Source organism: Dendrobates tinctorius, unplaced genomic scaffold (genome assembly GCF_039654945.1).
Source record: "Dendrobates tinctorius isolate UK_male_01 unplaced genomic scaffold, ASM3965494v1 ptg000245l, whole genome shotgun sequence".
NCBI classification, from domain to species: Eukaryota; Metazoa; Chordata; class Amphibia; order Anura; family Dendrobatidae; genus Dendrobates; species Dendrobates tinctorius.
Genome location: NW_027361912.1, coordinates 4,255,058 through 4,271,125, shown reverse-complemented (window position 1 = coordinate 4,271,125; position 16,068 = coordinate 4,255,058). Strand labels below are relative to the sequence as shown.

Below are 16,068 nucleotides of genomic sequence, written 5' to 3'. Positions count from 1 at the left end.
GCTGTCTGTTTGACAGCTCACCAGTGATCACCTTGTGACTTACCAGCGATCCTGACACGTTGATATCGTTGTCGGGATCGCTGGTAAGTCGCTATGTGTGACGGGGCCTTTAGTGTTATAGCCACATTGGGACCTGGAGCGTTGGATGTACCATTTTGTTTCTCACCATACAAGCTGCTTCACTCATTTTATATACGGTAATATCTTCTTAGGAAGAACATTTATACAGGTAGATGTTCAAATATTTACATCTCTTCATTCTGAAATTCTTTGGTATTTACTTAAGATAAAAGGTAAACTGATTTGGAGTTCCGATTCAGGCTGTGGGCCCACGTAGCGTTTTAAAACGCTCACTAAAAACCGGACTTCTTCCCAGAAATCGCGCGATTTCACCGCGATTTTACCGCGATTATGATCGCGATTTTCGCGTGCGATATTCAAGCACTTTCCAAGCGATTTGAAGCATCGCTTGGAAAGTGATTGACAGGTTGGTCACACTCGTCAAACATAGTGTTAGAGAAGTGTGACCAGGTTTTTACTATTGAGGCTGCCTATGCGGCATCAATAGTAAAAGATAGGATGTTAAAATGCTAAAAAAAAGAAAAAAATCGGGGTATATTTACCTTCTGGCGTCCCGCGCTGCTATCCCGGGCCTCAGCGTTCCCAGTAATGCCTTGCGAGACCTGTGATGACGTAGTCTCGCGTTGCTATAGTGATCTCACGAGACCGCTAGAGTCACGCGAGACCACGTCATCACTGGACCGTGCCGCAAGGCATTACTGGGAACGCTGAGGCCGGGAATGCAGCGCGGGACGTCGGAAGGTAAATATACCCCGATTTTTTATTTTTTATTCTTTTTTTTACAGGGGTATGGTGCCCAGGGCCTGGAGGACAGTCTCCTCTCCTCCACACTGTGGGTACCAACCGCACATGAGACGCTTAACTTCGCGCATGGTGGGCATAGCCACATGCGGGAAGTAAGCGGTTCTCATGCATTCCTATGGGTGCGGAATCACGGCAATTCTTTGTGATTCCGCACAAAAGAATGAGCATGCTGCGATTTTTTCCGCGATGCGATTCCGCCGCGGAAAAAAGCGCAGCATTAGCACAGCATGTGCGGAATGCCATAGGAATGCATGGGGGGCGTTCTGTACACGATTTTTAAGCGTTTTTGCGTCGAAAATCGCGGCAAAAATGCTTAAAAATCGCTACGTGGGCACACAGCCTCAATGACAATAACAAAGCTGGTATAAAAGTATAATAGCTAACCAGAGAAAAACAATCTCACATAATCTACTTGGATGAACGGGGCGGTGGTTTCTGCCTTTCCCTATTCACTCCCCTTTGTAAACGCCCATTTCCTGTGAAGTCCTTACATTTAGGAAAGCTGTAACCTTTGATTTCCAGAAGACTCTGAGAGCTGTAAGCACAAGACAGACGTCAGCCATAAATACGCAGGTAACATTAACTTTACCATTACTGTTTTTTATGAGTTTTACTTTTCTTGTGTTTTGGGTTTTGCATTAGGATAGAGCTTATAAGTTTATTAATGTTGTGGCTGTCAAGAATTCATTCTGCCACACCTTTCTCAGTTTAAGAATTAGGGGATCGTTTTTGGAAGTTGTAAGACTTTTCAAGCATTTTTTTTGCAGTTTTAACCTGTTTCCTTCTATATTTTTTGCACTGTTTGACAGCTTTTGTGAACATGGGGCATAAATATTTACTTCAATAAACACGCAAAATACCTTGGTGTTGGAATTTGCCAATTTTTTACATTTCATTTTATGTGTTTATTTTTTACATACGTCTTATACTGTAATGAACAGACCTATAATGTCAGAAGTGCTGCATACAATCTCTTTATAGAAATGTTTAGCCCGACTGTCTCGTTCATACCAAGTAAATAATAATAATTTTATTTCTATAGCGCTGACATATTCCGCAGCACTTTACATGTTAGAGGGGACTTGTACAGACAAAAGACATTACAGCATAACAGTAATCACATAAATCAACAGCTACCAAGAGGAATGTGGGCCCTGCTCGCAAGCTTACAGTCTATGAGGAAATAGGGGAGACACGGAAGGTAGATGGTAACAATGGCTTTCATTGTTCTGACCAGCCATAGTGTAAGAAATCAGGTGTTCATGTAATGCTGCATGAACCGGTTATCAGCCAGAATATGTAAAAGTACAGACACAGAGGGCTATTCAATGCATAAAGCATGTGAGAACATGATACGGGGAACCTGGTTATGGTAAGAATTTTGAATGAGCCACACAGGGATAGTTAGATTAATGTGTTGAGTCTGAAGAAATGTGTTTTTAGGGCACACTTAAAACTGTGGGTATTGGGGATTAATCAAATTATCCTGGGTAATGCATTCCAAAAAATTGGTGTAGCACGTGAGAAGTCTTGGAGATGAGAGTGGAGGGCACGGGTAGGGTGGTAGACTGAGATGAAGGAGGAGATGTAGGGTGGTACTGAGCCATGGAGTGCTTTGTGGGTGAGAGTGATAAGTTTATATTGAATTCTTGAGTGGATGGGTAACCAGTGCAATAACTGGCACAAGGCAAAGGCATCGGTGTAATGGATGGTGAGGAATATGATTCTGGCTGCAACATTCAAGCCATATTGGAGGGGGGAGAGTTTGGTAAGAGGGAGAATGATTAGTAGAGAGTTACAATAGTCCAGACGAGAATGAATAAGAGAAACAGTAAGAGTTTTTGCAGAGTTGATTGTTAGAAAGGGTCGAATTCTAGAAATGGTTTTGAGGTGCAGATAACAAGAGCGAGCCAGTGATCGGATGTGGGGGGGCAAATGAAAGTTCTGAATCAAGTATGACCCCAAGACAGTGGGCATGTTGCTGGGGAGGCATGTTGCTGGGGAGTAATGGTAGAGGCACACACGGAAATTGGAATGTCGGGCATAGATACAGTGCTGTGCAAATTAATTGGGACAAAGCATTTTTTTAAGTAAAATCGTAAATTGGTTACCAATCAGTGGTTCAAACCAGTTTTAACTGCTTTGAACAGGCACTCACACCTGAAGTTCCTAGTAAAGGTGTGCAATCTATTAACAGGTTCCTCGTTATTGAGGATGAAATGTGTCAGAGGGATATAAGGGTATTTACTCTATAAGGTATAGGTCCACACTTGGGTACTGTCCTTGTTAAGTGCAGGAGCCATTGCATTGAGTACAACAGGGAATATTAGAAAGATCATTCCTGTCCCTTGCCCCATGCTCCTACTCCCTCTGATTGGTACATCTTCATAACAGCGACTGACTCTTTCTTATCCTGCACTGGCAGCATTGGGCAGTTAGATATTGACGTTCAAAGTACTATTTTCCATTTTACTAGTTCTGATATTTATGTACTTGAGATTATTTAATCACCATCAGGTGGACCAATGACTTGTAAAAGCATTCACCCCCTTGACATTTTACGATTTTTGCTGCCTCACAATCTGGAATTTTGCTGTTTTTTTAGAGCTTGCATCAGTTCATGTAAAGAACATGCCTACAACTGTGAACATTTGGTTTTCTTTTTATTGTGAAGCAGGCAACAAATAGGACAAAATAACTGAAAACTTCAGTGTGCATAACTATTCATCCCCCTAAAGTCAATACTTTGTAGGGCTTCCTTTTTTGCAGAAACTACAGCTGCAATTTACTTTGGATAAGTTTCCACATATTTCCATTGGGATTTTTGCCAATTTCTCAAGGCAAAACTGCTCCAGCTCCTTCTCGTTAGATGATTTCCTCTTGTGAACATCAATCTACAAGTCTGAATGTAGATTCTCAATTGGATTAAGGTCTGGGCTTTGACTATGCAAGTCCAGAACATTTACATGGTTCTCCTTAAATCACATGAGTGTTGCTTTAGCAGAATGCTTTGGTTTATTGTCTTGTTGGAAGGTGAACCTCTCTCCCAGTCTCAAATCACTTAAAGACTGAAACAGGTTTTTCTGAAGAATATTCCTGTATTTCGCATCATCCATCTTCCTCTCGAGCTGGACCAGTTCTACTGTCCATCCTACCAAAAACATCCCCACAGCATGATGCAGCCACCATCATGTTTCACTGTGGGGATGGTGTTCTTGAGGTGATGAGTTGTGTTGGTTTGACGCCAGGCATAGAGTTTATCTTGGTGCCCAAAAAGTTCAATTTTAGTTTCATCTGACCACAGCACCTTCCTCCATACATTTGTAGAGTCTCCCAAAAGTCTTGACAAACTCAAAAGAATCTTACAATTTTTGTGTACTGCCCACTCTTCCATACACGCCAACTTTATGTAGTGTACAGTTAATTGTCATTGTATGGACAGATACTCCAGTCTCTGCTTGGGAATTCTGCAGCTCCTTCAGAGTTACAATTAGACTCTGTTCTGCCTCACTCCCTATTGCCCTCTTTGCCCGGGCTGAGAGTTTTGGTGGGTGATGCCTCTGGGAATCATCAAACTCTTGGTAGGTTTGTTGTGGTACCATAGAATTTCCATTCGATGATAATGGATTTGGTGGTGTCTTGCAGGATCATCAGAGATTGGTATATTTTTTAAACCCTTTCTGACATTTGTCATGATAATACATCTCTGTGCCTATCTGACCAGGGACATATTATTACTGCATCGCGATCGCCACTGGGTGGTGCGTGGACAATCGCCACTGGGTGTCATCTGATTCTGACAGCTGACACCTGGCAATGCACTGCTCCAGGCACTTAAACCCCCTAAATGCTGCAAATGAAAGCAATCGCAGCATTCCGGGAGTTGGCAGAGGGCTGACAGCCCCACTGCCTTTGGATCGAAGACCCCATGGCGTCATGATGAAATCCGGGTCACCAGAACTAGGAAACTTGCTGATCATGCGCAGTGCATGATCAACAACTTTCCCTGTCAGTGCAGAGCTGACAGTTTCTACAGAATGGGAATGCTGCTGCATCCCCATGCTGTACAAGCGATCAACCTGCAAAAAATTATAGTCCCATAATGGGACAAAGTAAAAAAGTAAAAAAAAAAAGTAATAACTTTTTTAAAATAATTGCAAAAATATTTTTTAAAAATATAAAATGTAATAATAAAAAAAATCAAATGATATTATATCTATAAATAAATATTTGTATGAAAAAATATATAAACAATAAAAGTACACATATGTGGTATCACTGCATTTGCCATGACCCGACCTATAAAACTGTCCCACTAGTTAATCCCTTTAGAGAAAACCATAAAAAAATAAAGAACAAGGCAAAAAACAATGCTTTATCATCATACGGCTGAACAAAAAGTGGAATAAAATGTGATAAAAAAGACGGATAGAAATAAACTTGGTACCGCTGAAAACATCATATTGTCCCACAAAAAACAATCCACTAGACAGCTCCATCAGTGGAAAAATAATAAGTTATAGCTCTCAGAATAAAGCGATGCAAAAATAATTATTATTTCTATAAAATTGTTTTTATTGTGTAAAAGCACCAAAACATAAAAAACTATTTTCATTCTGTCCCCCAAAGATCGCAGTAAGGCTTGGAGCACAATTATCCTGCACACTGTGCTGAGCGCTTGCATCGGGATTTCCATGTAAACCTTTAAAATACGTGATTCAGATGGTACCTCCAGCAGAATATTCCCTATAATGAGGCAGATGGGGCACTGTGGATGCTGTCTGACCTGTGATCCGGCTGTGTTCTTCTTTTTAGGATTGCAGAAAAGTGCTGTTGGCCATAGTTTTGCTCACTTTTGAAAAGAAGGACACCGCTGAATAGAGGTCAGATGGAGTCCACAGTAACTCTGCACCCTCATTATAGTGAATGGATCCCTCGGGGGTTTCATCTGAATCGCGTCACTCAGACATTTTAGATGGAAACTCCAAAGTAAGTGGTCAGCGTAGAGCGCCGGATAACAGTGATCCCAAATGTTATGTGTAATCCACAAAAAAAGCAAGTACCCAGGTCTGTCATCTGCTAACGGAAATATAGGGGGCTTCCACGTTACTGGTAGCACAAAAGCTCTGGAAAAGCGAAATGGCACCTCATCTGCCAAAATGAAATTCAGTAAATTCTCCGCTCCCAAATCCAAATGCCCCAATGGATCTGAAGTCAATTTTTGTAAAAAAGTTAAATGTTCATTTTTTTTCCACATTCCAAAAATTCCTGTGAAGCACCTGAAGGGTTAATAAACTTCTTGAATGTGGTTTTGAGCACCTTGAGGGGTGCAGTTTTTAGAACGGTGTCACTTTTGGGTATCTTCTATCACATAGACCCCTCAAAATGACTTCAAATGTGAGGTGGTCCCTAAAAAAATGGTTTTGTTGCAAAAATGAGAAATTGCTGGTCAGCTTTTAACCCTTATAACTTCCTAATAAAAAAAAAAATATGTTCCAAAATTGTGCTGATGTAAAGTAGACATGTGGGAAATGTTATTTATTAACTATTTTGTGTGACTAAGGCTAGTTTTCACACTAGCGTTCTCGGGCGCAGCGCAGGGCTGCCGCTAAGCCCCGCCCCCGGCCACGCCCCCTCCGGTCAGTTCCTCTTCTGATTGCGTGACGCTGCATGTGATCAGCGTACCCTATATTTAGCATTTGGTACGCTGACCGTGCTCTGGTATGAATACATTTTTGTGCGCTGGGTGCAGCGCCAAAAGGGCACAGCGCCAGCAAAATCATACCAGCGCATGACCAGCGCATGGTCAGCGTACCCAACGATAATATAGGGTATGCTGATCGCATGTAGCGTCGTGCGATCAGAGGAGGAGCTGACCGGAGGGGGCGGGGCGGGGCTTAGCAGCGGCCCTGCGCTGCACCCGAGAACGCTAGTGTGAAACTAGCCATAACTCTGTGATTTCAGGGCATGAAAATTCAAAGCTGGAGAATTGCAAAATTTTCAAAATGTTTGACAAATTTCCATTTTTTTCCAGAATGGTAAAAATTGACCTGGTCAATAAAGCACCTTTGGGGGATAAGGGGTTAAAACCCAACCCTAACTTGTACTTCTCAACAACTTTGACCCTGACTTGTTTGGAGAGCTCCTTGGTCTTCATGTTGTTGTATGGTGTGGCCTTTTAGAATAGATGTGTATGTATACTGACAGACCATGTGACACTTAAATTGTACACAGGTGGACGTCCTGTCGCTAATCATGTGACTTATGAAGGTAAATGCTTGCACCAAAAATGTTTAGGGACTTCATAGCAAAAGGCGTGAATACTTATGCACATGCCAATTTTTAGTTATTTGATCTCATTAATTTAATTTATGCCTATATTTTTCTCACTTCACTTCACCAGCATAGACTATAAAGCCAGACAGGGTGAATACTTTCACAAGCCACTGTATACCCAGGTCTGCGATCAGTAGATAAATAAAGACGCACACACCAGGTAGTTTTACAAAGAGACTCATTTATTATGACACAGACATTTTTTTATATAGATTTTTTGGTTACATAAGAAATTGCATAATGGTTGCATAACTCGAACTACTGGTAAAGAATAATTGTTTGTATCGATGGATGGACCTATTGGCACCTGAACACTGCATCTGAAAATTATTGCAAACAGTTTGTCCTTGGCAGAAATAGAAGTCTGGATATTCCTTACCACTTGAGCATCCAAACTCTCACTCTGTCAAAGCCAAATAATTGCTATATAAGGATGTCATGTAGACAGATGATAATCCAAAAGAAATGTAACTATTTATTTCACAATTTCCCATTTATCATGTTGTCAAACCTATTTAAATTTTCCTTTCCGATTGCGTTCTTGCCCATGTTCAGTGGTCCCATTGGAGCTTGCGTCAGAAACCCGAGCAAAATGGGATTCGGGTGCTGGTGAGGCCATTGACCATAATGATGCCAACAGAGTCAACTTATGTGCTGTCGTGCATTATTTTCAGCCATATATGCCTACTGGAGGTGGGTACTCAGACGCTACGCAAGTAGATGCATACGCCTGAAAATGATGTCCGACAGAGCACACATTGACTCTGTCGGCATCATTATGGTCAATGGCCCCGTCGACGCATACTCCCAAATCCTGTTTTGCATGGGGTTCAGACGCAAACCTCGACGTGAACATTGAACACAATGTGAATGTAATGAGTCATGAATACACAGACAAATGAAATCTCAATTTTCCACATGGACTAACAATCTACATGGAAAAAATTACAGCATGAACTTCTTTGGTTCGATTTATGGACCAGACTTGTGCATGTAAATAGGAGGTAGTTTTTCTACTTTATTGATAGAGTGGTAACCAGCTCACCTCTACAGCTCTCGGTGTGACCTCACGTAAGCAATCCAGAGAAAAGAAAATTTTCCAGCTTCATACAATTCCAAAGTGTGTTCAGTTACATCTTTCAAAATTTAAGTGCTTGGATCCATAGTGTCATCAATAGCGATGCAATCAAGAGCGACGAGCTACAAACGCTCTCCAGCCTTGTTTCTCAAAGCTAATGGTGATAACTCACAGTGAGAATGTATGCACGGTTGGTATTAGCTTTGAGAAAGAACACTGGAGTCCGTTTGAAATACATTGCGCTTGATCACATTATGAATCCAAGCACTTAAATTTTAAAAGATGTAACTGAATAGATTTTGTAATTTTATGAAGCTGGAAAATCTTTTTTTCCAGCTTTTGTACTTGTTTGGTATGCGGGCGAGCCCACAAAGCTGAAAACAAAGCCAATCACATTTGCCAATCACTGATACCAGTGGTGCTGAGGCAAGAACAGGTGCTAACACTGCTGTGCACAATATCTATCTGATATAATACTGCATATACCAGTGGTGCTGAGGTAAGAAGAGACTCCTCACACTGCTGTCCACCATGTCCATATGATAACAGGAGTACTGAGGTAAGAAGAGGCTACTCACACTGCTGTCCATCATCTATATCTGATCTAATACTGGAGATACCAGTGGTGCTGAGGTAAGAAGGTAAGAAGAGGCTGCTCTCACTGCTGTTCACCCTGTCTATCTGATCTAATACTGGAGATATAAGTGGTGTTGTGGTAAGAAGAGGCTGCTCACTCTGCTGTCCACTCTGCCTATCTGATCTAATACTGGAGATACCATGGGTGCTGAGGTAAGTAGAGGTTGCTCTCACTGCTGTTCACCCTGTCTATCTGATCTAATACTGGAGATATAAGTGGTGTTGTGGTAAGAAGAGGCTGCTCACTCTGCTGTCCACCCTGCCTATCTGATCTAATACTGGAGATATCATGGGTGCTGAGGTAAGAAGAGGTTGCTCTCACTGCTGTTCACCCTCTCTATCTGATCTAATACTGGAGATATAAGTGGTGTTGTGGTAAGAAGAGGCTGCTCACTCTGCTGTCCACTCTGCCTATCTGATCTAATACTGGAGATAGTAGAAGTGGTAAGATAAGAAGAGGATGCACACATTGCTGTCCACCCTGCCTTTGTGAATGCTGAGCGGCTGCTGTTACCTTCAGAAAGCTTGTAATAATGTGATATAGGTTATTTCTAGGTCAAAGAAGCAGACCTTCCCACTGCACATGCTCACAGACACCTGTTCTATTATGACTCTAGGATGGGTCATGTCATTGTAACAAGACGGAGGTCATTTTAATTTTACAGTGATTATTTACCTAGTCAAAGTGAATGTTATTTGCTAATAAAAGTTATTTATATATATATATATATATATAATGATTTTTTTATATTTAGCTATTATTGAATTTATGTATACTTTTCTAGTCCTGGAGAACCCATTAAAGGGAACCTGTCACCAGAAAAAACGCTATTAACCTGCAGATATTTGGTTAACCTGTAGGTTAATAGCGTTACTAACCTGCCCGATGATCACACTTAGCCAAACGCTGCTGGGAGAAAAAGAATTTTATTTTCCTGCAGTGTTCCAGTTTCAGTTACGGTGGTGACATTACGTCACTGCCCTGAGAATACAGAGCGGCTGCTGTAACAGCGCCCCCAGCACTGACTGACTCTTGCTCTGCATTGGGGTCAGCTGTAAGTCAGGGCTGGGGGTGCCGTTACAGCCGTCACTCTGTATTCTCAGATCAGTGACTGCACCTGCGCCGGCGTCACCCCCATGACTGAAATTGGAATGCTGCAGGGGAATAAAATGTATTTTCTTCCAGCAGCATTCTGCTAAGAGCAGGCGCCGAGCAGGTTAGTAATGCTATTAACCTGCAGATTGACCCCATATCTGAAGGTTATTAGTGTTTGTTCCATTGAAAGGCAGTAACATTTCTTAAAATCTAGCTAAAGGAAGGAGGATATTTTTCAGAGTGTTTTCTTTGAATTTTGTACATGTGGCATGAAAACAAAGCCTCAAGGCATACATTAATTATGAGAAAGAGTCACGCCTATTTTATGGTAATTATGACTACATTTGATATGCTTGAACCTGACCTCCACATACCAGGGCACAATGTCTGCTGCAGCAACAAAAAATGTATTATCTACTATAAATTAAAGGAAACTTGTCTTTGGGTTTCACCACCTAAAATCGCCACACTACACTCTAATTCATGTTAAAAAACCTTCTAAATCTATACTTGTCTCTATTATTATTTAATGGCCTTCTGTTCTATCTCGAGCCATGGCGACTTGATGGATGAACGACATGTAGGAAGATCGATGTTGTGCAAGCCCAGTTAGGTTCTCAAGGGTCTTCTATACCTTTGTTTTGATATCAAGACATCAAGTTGCTGCTCGGCCTCTTGGCATTGCTCTTTCCATACTTCAGACCATGATGTCCTTCTCCAGTGATTGCTCTCTTTGTCTGATGTGTCCAAAGTAAGCAAGTTGAAGCTTGATGACCCTCACTTCGAGTAACATGTCTGGCTTGATTTGCCCCTAGATTCATTTGTTTGTTTTTCTTACCATCTATGGTATTGATAACATCCTTCTCCAGCACCACATTTTGAATGCGTCGATTTTTCTTCTGTTTTGTTTCTCTATTGTCCAGGTTTCTCATCCTTATGTTACCCCAGAAAAGACCAAACGATGTATGAACCATGTGATGAGTGAAATTTAAAATGTCCGTTACGTAACTGAGAGCTAAAAACAAATGGTCTTGAAACCTGCCTACTTTTTCCTTCATTGACACTGGTCACACTTCCTGCATCATCCACAACCTTCCCATAATCAGGACTGGTGCATGTGCAATAAGTTTATTTCCAAAATTCTCATTGACATATGATAAAAGTTTTTTGGAAAAGACTGGATGATTCAGGAGACCCCATCCACATCAGTCATGGAAAGATTTATGGGTTGCTAATGAAAATGCTGGACATTCCAAACAGTGTGCTCTCAAGACATTTTAAGTCTTCACATGTCTAAGAATGTGGTAGAACAAAAGTTTCAATTTAAGGTCAAGTTCCCATGATGAGTATTTAGTGCATTTTTGATGCTGCAATATTTTCAATGTGCAAAAAACAGAGTGTTTTATAGCTCCAGCAAAGTGGATGGGATTTGAATAGATCTCATGCCCACAGAGTTTTTTATACTATGGAAACTGACCTGTGGAGTAATTTTGAAATCTTCAACATGTCTATTTCTCTTTTATTTGTGGAATTTCCCCACAGACTTGAATGAGATAAGGAAAATTCACAGGGAAAAAAATGCATATGCACATTAATGCGCACATGACTCAATAACGTTTTACCAAAGCTAAGTAACGGCAAGTTTCCAAAACAATTATTTTTTTTTCCAAAAACAAGACACACCAAAAGGACATACAAAAACGCAAATGAAAAAAACGGGGTAAATATGCATCCAAAAAAACGCAATCAAAAACACAAGTAACCTACTTTATCTAATTGTGCAGAAATGCTGAAGAAAACCTCCAACATCAAAACTTCACCAAATATACCTCGTGGGAACTTGGTCTAAGGCTGAGTGGCAGAAATCTCTAGGTAGATTTCTAGCATTTGCTGTAGAACTGGTGAAGATACCTGCACAAGAATACATTATGATTTCCTTACAAATAATACCTCCAGGCTTTATTAGAGGAAATTAATCTCTGTGATGAAATAGGATGTTGAAAACTTAGATAAATACACCTCCCTCTTACTTGGAAATCTCCCTGAGGTTATATCATGCCACAGCATAGTTTTCAATAGGTATGGCGAAACCAGTTCTACATGCACCAGATGTAAGAAGAAAATCTGGAGATCGCTACTATTAGGCTACTTTCACACATCAGGTTTTCGGCGTCAGGCGCGATCCGGCGTCGTGCCGGAATGCCGGATCCGGCAAATGGTTTGTAAAACCTGATGTGCCGGATCCGGTTTTCTGCCGGATCCGTCTTGTTCTTGACAGACAAAACCGGATCCGTCTCATCCAGTTCATCCGTTTTTCTATCCGTTTTTCGACGGATTACGCCGGATCTGGTTTTTAAAATTGACCCTTGTGGCCTTCCGAACGGGATTGGCTACTGGAAAACTATATATAGCATGTTCCTACAGCCCTTCTTTGACAGGTTGTAGAGGAGAAAGTGCAGGTTGGAGAGAAGAGCAAGTTACTGGCGAAGATGGATGTTGTCATTGGAAATATTACCACTAGAAGTTCTGTGACGGTTTCAGTAATGAGGGACAATTTTGCACTATACTTTATGTCACCTCAAGGCAGAGTACACTGGGATGACAGAGTGTGAAAGATTTGTGCCCTAACCAAACTTGTGTACCTTCTGGACCAACAGTATATACCTTTGCCAACCAAAGTTGGCTATCTTGTCATGGTCTTACTATTTTTAGCTTTAGGCCACAGGTGTGTACCTGGTTGTGTTTTATGCAAAGTATTTCACCTTTTAACAAAAGTTGTGTACATTGTTAGGAAATCACCAACAATAAACACAACTTTTCAGGTGAAATACTTTGCTTCAAACACAACCAGGAACACAACTGTGGCAAAAAGCTAAAATTTACCCACAGTTATATACCTGGTTTTGAATACCTTTTTACCTTTTAAATACCCTGTATTTAACCTTTTTTTTAACCCCTTCACTACCAAGGGTGGTTTGCACGTTAACTACCGGGCCAATTTTTACAATTCTGACCACTGTACCTTTATGAGGTCATAACTCTGGAACGCTTCTATGGATCCCGGTGATTCTGACATTGTTTTCTCGTGACATATTGTACTTCATGTTAGTGGTAAAATTGCATTCAAATAACTTGCGTTTATTTGTGAAAAAAACGGAAATTTGGCGAAAATTTTGAAAATTTCGCAATTTTCCAACTTTGAATTTTTATGCCCTTAAATCACAGCGTTACGGCACACAAAAAACTTAATACATAACATTTCCCACATGTTTACTTTACATCAGCGCAGTTTTGGAACCAAAATTTTTTTTTGTTAGGAAGTTATAAGGGTTAAAAATTGACCAGCGATTTCTCATTTTTGCAACACCATTTTATTTTTAGGGACCACTTCACATTTGAAGCCACTTTGAGGGGTCTATATGATAGAAAATACCCAAAAGTGACACCATTCTAAAAACTGCACCCCTTAAGGTGCTTAAAACCACATTCAAGAAGTTTATTAACCCTTTAGGTGCGTCACAGGAATTTTTTGAATATTAAAAAAAAATGAACATTTAACTTTTTTTCACAAAAAAATACTTCAGGTTCAATTTTCTTTATTTTACCAAGGGTAACAGGAGAAATTGGACAGCAAGACTTATTGTGCAATTTGTCCTGAGTACGCTGATACCTGATATGTGGGGGGGAACCACTGTTTCGGCGCATGGCAGAGCTCAGAATGGAAGGAGCGCCGTTTGACTTTTTCAATGCAAAATTGGCTGGAATTCAGATTGGACGCCATGTCACGTTTGGCGAGCCCCTGATGTACCTAAACAGTGGAAACCCCCCCAAGTGACCCCATTTTGGAAACTAGACCCCCCAAGGAACTTATCTAGATATGTGGTGAGAACTTTGAACCCACAAGGGCTTCACAGAAGTTTATAACGTACAGCGGTACAATTAAAAAATCATATTTTTTCCACAAAAATGATCTTTTCACCCCCAATTTTTATTTTTCCAAGGGTAACAGGACCCTAAAAGTTATTGTGCAATTTGTCCTGAGTACGCTGATACCCCATATGTGGGTGTAAATGACTATTTGGGCGCATAGCAGAGCTCGGAAGGGAAGCAGCGCCATTTGACGTTTTTGGCTAGAATTGAGATCGGACACCATGTCGCGATTGGAAAACCCCTGATGTACCAAAACAGTGGAAACCCCCCACAAATGACACCATTTTGGAATCTAGACCCCCCAAGGAACTTATCTAGATGTGTGGTGAGAACTTTGAACCCCCAAGGGCTTCACAGAAGTTTATAACGTACAGCAGTACAATTAAAAAATCATATTTTTTCCACAAAAATGATCTTTTCACCCTCAATTCTTATTTTTCCAAAAGTAACAGGACCCTAAAAGATATTGTGCAATTTATCCTGAGTACGCCGATACCCCACATGTGGGGGTAAACCACTATTTGGGCGTATGGCAGAGCTCGGAAGGGAAGCAGCGCCATTTGACGTTTTTGGCTGGAATTGAGATCGGACACCATGTCGCGTTAGGAAAGCCCCTGATGTACCAAAACAGTAGAAACCCCCCACAAATGACACCATTTTGGAAACTAGACCCCCCAAGGAACTTATCTAGATGTGTGGTGAGCACTTTGAACCCCCCAGTGCTTCACTGAAGTTTATAACGTCCGGGCGTGAAAATAAAAAAATCGTATTTTTTCCACAAACATGATCTTTTAGTCCCCATTTTTTTATTTTCCCAAGGGTAACAGGAGAAATTGGACCCCAAAAGTTGTTGTCCAATTTGTCCTGAGTACGCTGATACCTCATATGTGGGAGAAAACTACTGTATGGGCACACGTCGGGGCTCGGAAGGGAAGTAGTGACGTTTTGGAATGCAGACTTTGATGGAATGGTCTGCGGGTGTCATGTTGCGTTTGGAGAGCCCCTGATGTACCTAAATAGTGGAAACCCCCCACAAGTGACCCCATTTTGGAAACTAGACCCCCTAATGAACTTATCTAGATGTGTGGTGAGCACTTTGAACCCCCCAGTGCTTCACAGAAGTTTATAACGACCGGGCGTGAAAATAAAAATATCGTATTTTTTCAACAAACATCATCTTTTAGTCCCCATTTTTTTATTTTCCCAAGGGTAACAGGAGAAATTGGACCCCAAAAGTTGTTGTCCAATTTGTCCTGAGTACGCTGATACCTCATATGTGGGAGAAAACTACTGTATGGGCACACGTCGGGGCTCGGAAGGGAAGTAGTGACGTTTTGGAATGCAGACTTTGATGGATTGGTATGCGGGTGTCATATGCGTTTGGAGAGCCCCTAATGTACCTAAACTATTGAAACTCCCCACAAGTGACCCCATTTTGGAAACTAGACCCCCCACCGAGCTTATCTAGATGTGTGGAGAGCACTTTGAACCCCCAAGTGCTTCACAGAAGTTTATAACGCCTGGGCGTGAAAATAAGAAAAACTTTTTTCCGCAAAATTATATTTTTGCCCCCAATTTTTTATTTTCCTAAGGGTAACAGGAGAAATTGGACCCCAAAAGTTGTTTTGTAATTTGTCCTGAGTAGGCTGATACCCTACATGTGGGGGTAAAACACTGTTTGGGCACATGGCAGAGCTTGGAAGGGAAGGAGCACCATTTGACCTTTTCAACGCAGAATTGGCTGGAATTGAGATCAGACGCCATGTTGCCTTTGGAGAGCACCTGATGTGCCCAAACAGTGGAAACCCCCAATTATAACTCCAACCCGAACCTCAACACACCCCTAACCCTAATCTGAGCCCTAGCCCTAACCCTAGCCCTAACCCTAGCCCTAACCCTAGCCCTAACCCTAGCCCTAACCCTAACCCTAGCCCTAACCCTACCCTAACCCTAACCCTAGCGGGAAAATGGAAATAAATACATTTTCTTTTAGTTTTATTATTTTTCCCTAACTAAGGGGGTGATAACGGGGGGTTTGATTTACGATTTATGGCGGTTTTTATGTTTGGCGGCTGTCGCACGCTAAAAGACGCTTTTTATTGTAAAA

The 16,068-nt window shown here is 41.3% G+C and overlaps 1 protein-coding gene across 3 annotated transcripts in view; it reads left to right on the top strand.

Moving 5' to 3' along the window:
• Positions 1–1,359: 1,359 nt before the first annotated feature.
• Positions 1,360–16,068, top strand: part of LOC141060782 (uncharacterized) — a 77,054-nt gene continuing 62,345 nt past the window's right edge. For 2 of the 3 annotated variants that reach the window (XM_073557137.1, XM_073557135.1), the window contains exon 1: positions 1,360–1,458. The gene's annotated coding sequence lies outside the window, so the exon portion shown is untranslated. Of the gene's footprint in view, positions 1,459–10,586; positions 10,783–16,068 lie in introns of those variants that run through there. The other variant, XM_073557136.1, reaches the window with a different exon arrangement.